The following is a 6,000-nucleotide window of genomic DNA, read 5'->3' as shown; positions in this document are numbered from 1 at the left end:
CGATTTCCATCTCTGTTTCTCAGTTTTCTCTTCCCAAATATAGAGGTGCATTTTCTCTCAACACCCTTCTGGTAAGTGGAGCCAGTGTCATTTAGCATCTTTGAGAGTAGGGTGATCTGAGTCATGGTTTTTGAATCTTGCAAAGTATTCCTTCAGCCACTTGGATAGTTACTAAACGTGTATGTGGAATCACTGCCATGTGAGAGGCCCTGGAGATATGACAGTGAAAGTTTTTAGACCTGGAGGAGCTTGTATAGCAGAATGAGGGCACAGACAGCTTTCCTGAGTGTTTGCAGATCCATGGCCGGTGACCTGGGGTGTGTTAGCAAACACAGAGGAAGTCACCGGTGCAGATGGGAGGCTGGGAGTCCCACAGCTGGGAAGTCAGAGCTGGGAGCTAGAGACAGAGCAGGTGGCGAAGAGGGAAGGCACATGAGTAGGTCCATTTTCCATCACTGGGATTTGTCATTTTGATTTTTCCAGGAAAATTGTCTTTTCTACAGGTGGGCTATGTAGTCAACATGGCAGAGTTCAGAGGAATGGCTGGGCAGTGGTGCAAATAGTATTAAGCACAAAGACCCAGGCAAAAAAAAAAGAAGAAGAAGAAAGAAAGGAATTAAAAAGGGGAGAGGAAGTTCAGAGGAACTAAGGCAATCTTCACCTGAGTAGACTACGATGCGCACCGTCATGGATGGCCATGGTGCAGGGTCCCAAACTAAGACACAGAGAATGCTTGGTGACTCATGATTTCCTTTCCTTGATTCAGCAAAATCAAGAGCTAACTGAGAGATTAAAATTTTTTAAAAAAAGGCTAATAATCCTGAAAACATGAGTATTGTGGATTCTATGTATTGCTGCAATTGTTGCTATTATGAAGTACCATGTATTATAAAAATCATATTTAATTTCCCCTGTCCAAAACACAATGATTAATGTCTCCTGAACAGACACAAAAGTGTCATGGAAGAGAATTCATGGTAAGAACTAGAATGGGAGTCCAGTGGGAAGAGTGTTATCTGACACTTGAAGGAGAACGATTTTCACATATAGACTTGTGGAATTGGGGGCTAGGCGGAAGTGCACCGGGATGAGCACACATAGTGCAAATCGTGAGGATCCAGATTCAAGCCCCCGGCTCCCCCCCTGCAGGAGGGTCAGTTCACAAGCTGTGAAGCAGGTCTGCAGGTGTCTGTCTTTCTCTCTTCCCTGTCTTCCCCTCCTCTCTCCATTTCTCTCTGTCCTATCCAACAATAACAGCAACAATGTAAAAAAGATGGCCGCCAGGAGTAGTGGATCCATAATGCCGGCACCGAGCCCCAGTGATAATCCTGGAGGCAAAAAAATAAAAGACTTGTGGAATGAAATTATATTCAGAACTAGTAATGGATCAGAGATACAGTTTACTTTCTGAGTGGTTCTGATTCCGAAGAAGTGTGCTTGCTCTTATACTTCCTATAAGCCAGGCTCGACTGCTATTAAAATTGTGGGAAGTTTTGTCTAGAAAACTCCACAGAATATTGCAGGCGCTCCCCCATGTGACCTGTGCGGAAGCTGCTGTCCGCTTGAAGGAGTGCAGGAGCCCTCACAGTGCTGGGCAGGCAGTGCTCTGTGAGCAGGAGTGCAGGGGCCCTCACAGTGCTGGGCAGGCAGTGCTCTGTGAGCTTTTCACCTGACCCTAACTCGGGCTGTTCAGGGTGCTCATTATCCTGTCAGATATTCCAAGTGGTGGTTTCCTCATTCCAGCTTCCCTCTGTTCCTAGTAGCCAGAATTCCTCTATAAATAACTTCAAGTACTCATCTCTTCCGTTACTCTGAAGTACAGCTCAGACACACAGGCACACACACGCGCACATACACGCACAGAGAGAGAGAGCAGTATAAGCCCTGGTTTTCCTCTTTAATCATTTTCAACCTCTTTTAGTCCAATGTACTGATCGCATCTTGACGCTCAAACTGTCCCCTCCCTGGACAGCAAAAAGCCCCTTCAGATCAGTTTCTGAACCTCTTGACTTAGCCACCAGTAGGACTGGGTGCCTTCCTTGCTTTTTGGAATAGTTTCTTCTGGATGCCCTACTCCACTTGGAAAACACACATCCTTTTGCTGACCTGCTTCCGGCTGTGGCTCACACTGGTCACACTACCTAGGACGCTGTCAGTTCTGAGCCAGCACAATGAAGAGAGTTTTCCGATTTTTCACAGCACAGCCAGTCTGGAGCAGACAGCTGTTAGCATTTGCTCAGCAGCTCACAGGTCCGAGCCAGCACTGTTCAGAGCCTCTTGGCCTCTCCCTCATGGCTGCAAGATGGCAGCACTCACCCCAGGCACTGCACCCACAGTTGGGGCAAGAAGAAAGAAGGAGGATCAGAGCCACTTGCAGCCACCCTGCCCTTTGTGTTCAATTACAAAAAGCTTTCCTCAACCCACCTCCCAAGCTGAACCACGTCCAGATCTTACTGGGCAGATGGGATCATGTGGCCATCTCTACTCCTGAGGCAGGTGGGAAAGTCAATAATTAGTGTGACTGGTCTCTGAAGTTCATGCTGGCAAGGGCTTAGGGGCGAGTGTAGGGGCTCTTCTGGGGGAGTGCTCTTAGTCCTGGTCTGTTTCCTATCCTGGTTTTCATTTTATTTTTTAAGGTTTTTTTTTTTAACTTTATTTGTTGAATAGAGTCAGTCTGAAATCGAGAAGGGAAGGGGAGATAGAGAGGGAGAGAGACAGAGAAACACCTTCAGCCCTGCTTCACCACTCATGAGGCTTCCCCCCTGCAGGTGGGGACCAGGGGCTTGAACCCAGGTCCTTGAGCACTGTAATATGTGCACTCAACTGTGTGCCACCACCTGGCCCCTCTTGTTTTATTTTAAATATAATTTCTAATATATTTCTTTGATTTAAAATGGGAGAGACCATTAAGGAGGATTGTGAGCTGGTGAAGAGTAAAGTTTCATTGGCAAGGTTGCCCCAAGGAAACAAACATCAGCTGTTCTAACATCCACGCCCTATCCAGTCCTGCTCTGTTATCAGATGCCAACTCTAGCTGCAGATCAGTGCTGCCAGAGGTCCTGTCTCCTCCTGTCCATAAAGGGACAGCCCAGCCTTCCCTTCATGTAGACAGGGAGCTCACCTGAGCCGCAGGGACCACGTGGTGCCAGCATACATCACAGCCACAGTTTCACTGGAGGCTACCGCCCTTCACTCCGCAGTGGCAAACAGCGACATGAACGTTCAGCCAACACTCTGCACTGATGCTGAAATATGAAGTTCATTCTGTTCTGACTGATAAAACAGTGGATTCCCAGAGCCACGGAGTCCAGCTGCTTCGGTCTGTCTGGGTCCTCCCTGAGGAGTCCACCACTCCTTGCTCCATCTCCTTCCAGGCCAACAACTGAGGGTGTGGCACAGGAGTTAGCAGGGGCACTGTGGCCCTACTCCAGCCACTAGGGGCATTTATCCTGTGTTTACACACTCCAGAGTCACACGACTCTGATTTTGGAGTTCTGTGAAGATTTCCCACTGGAAAGAACACTTACTATTGGTCCCTGCTGGTCATTTCTTTTGAGCATCTGCTGCTGAAGGCTGAATGGATAACTGATGATAAGTCAAGTCAGTCAAGGAATAAAGGTGGATGGAACTACCTCTGATGACCTTGTTCTCCTCAAGGCTGATTACTGAGTTACTTGTTGGAAAATCAGTGATATTGTTCTCTCAACTCCATGCTGCAAGTTAGAGGCAGGTGCAAGGAACAGGCACGTGAGGCATCCACACACTCTGAGATGGAGTCAGCACCGTCTGCATCAGACTGAAAGCGATTTCGTGGAGAACTCTGACAGGGAAGGGATATAGGAAGAGGACCTAGCTGCTGGTCTCGTGCCCTGTGAGCCCACTGAGAGCACCATTATCTACCATTCTGTTTTCTCCTGACAGAACCCTGACTTCTCTGCTGGGGGTGGGAATGACGTGTGAATTGCTGGGGAAGAGAAAAAAAACATTTCCAATCCTTTTTGGAGCTAAAGCTAACTGTAGGCAGACTTTATGGCCAATGAGATATAAGTGAAAATAATAGGACCTTGGGAAATATTTTACTTACTTATTTTATTGGGTAGTTAATCATTTATAGAACATTCGTTGGCGTATGGGAACAATTTCTCATCTCACCAAAATAGGTGTCTGCAAAACGGTCTCAGTCACTTCCAAGCGAGGGCCATGATCACCGTGTACCAGCCCACCCCTGCTGGGAAATCTTGGGCAGGGTGCACGTGCCCCCTGGGTCACGCTACCCTTCACCTTCACCTCGGTCCTGAGATGCCCTAGTCTCTTCATACACTCAGACGTGGAGACTCCTCACACACTGCCTGGTCTGTGGTTCCTTCCTATCATTCCACAAGTTTTTACTGAGCAAGAGACAGGTAAGCAAGTACTGGCCATGCTTATTACAGATTCAGATGTTCCAGATCAAGGCCTGACAGTGGAAATTAAGGCCTGGCCAGGACAAGAGCAAAGAGCAAAAAAAAAAAAAAAAAAAAAAAAAACACCAGGAGATCGAGGCCCCGCTTAACAAAGAGGGTGGAGAGAGTCATTGCTCAACTCTGGTAAGTGGCTAAAAGTGGGAAATTCTAATTTCAAGCCGCAAGATCTCCCAATTTTTTTTAAAAAGTCATATATCTCAGTTTTGGTTTTCGAAAGTAACTCTGCCAGGAAGCAGGCCCTCTGTGGCTAGAGTGAAGCTGGATAAAGTCAGTGTGCTAATTTTTGTATCTATTGAATTACCACAAATCTAGGAGCTTGACAGGGGACCTAGTGGGGGTTGTATTGTTACATGGAAAACTGGGAAATGTTATGCATGTGCAAACTATTGTGTTTACTGACGAATGTCAAACACTAATTCCCCAATAAAGAAAATAAAATAAAATCTAGGAGCTTAGTTCAAATATGCTTATTTGTCCATAGCCCAGGAATATGCAGGCAGGTTCTCTGTTTCTTTAGTCAATTTAAGGTGTTTTCTTGATTCAACTATTATTAAAAGTTCTAGAAAATACACTTCTTAGTTCAGTAAAGTCAGTGATATTGAGACACATTACAGTGATATTGAGACACAAACACAAAAATCAAATCTGGCAACATAAAAATGACCTATAGCATTTATCCTAGAAACAAAAGGTTGACTTGGCATCTGAAAATTAAGGCAATATATCATGTATTAACACATCAGAGGACAGAATGTATATGGACTTGTTAATAAACACAGGGAAAACACTTGGCCAGAAAGTAAGCCAAACACTTATGTCAAAACCCTCAATAAATTCTCATCTGATGGAATCAGAAGTATTCCCCTCAAAACTTGAGAGCATAGAAATTAAGTCCTTTCTTACCACTTCAGTTTAAGACTATATGGAAGCCCATGAAAAGATGATCAAAGGCAGTAATTACTCGGGAAATGTACATCAAGTCACAGTGAGATAGAATTACACATCTGTCAAAGCAGTGGTCATCATTCACAGGCTAATGCTGGCAGGCCTGGGAGGTGGCGCAGTGGAGCTGGATGCTCAGGACGGTGAAGCAGCTCGTTCAGATAGTGAATTTTCTGTATCGTGCACAAGGTCTAGGGGTGAGCCTGGCTACCACCACACTGAGGAAAGCCTCTTTGCTGCTGTGGTATTGTTCTCGCTGTGCCTCAAGAAAAAGTCAGGAGCAGCGAAGTCTGGGTGGCAAGAGTCAGACAATCATTCAAAACAAGTTGGATTCTCAGAACAATGCCTTGGCTCAGACTTCCGGAGTTGGGACTAGGGAGCAGCAGCAGCTGTGTTTCTCTCCTCTCCTCTCCTCTCCCTGGTCAACTAGCAATACCAAAGAAGATCACCTGGGATTACAACAAGGCAGGACTAAAACAACTTCAGGAACCCACCAAATTACCGGAGTGAGTGATTAAGCTAAGAAGCCTACTTATAGTTTAAAACTCTCAGGCTCCCATAGCTACAGGGAAGAAAAATAACAAAAGAGGTCTTA

Source organism: Erinaceus europaeus, chromosome 12, assembly GCF_950295315.1.
Source record: "Erinaceus europaeus chromosome 12, mEriEur2.1, whole genome shotgun sequence".
NCBI classification, from domain to species: Eukaryota; Metazoa; Chordata; class Mammalia; order Eulipotyphla; family Erinaceidae; genus Erinaceus; species Erinaceus europaeus.
This window is presented reverse-complemented; position numbering follows the sequence as displayed.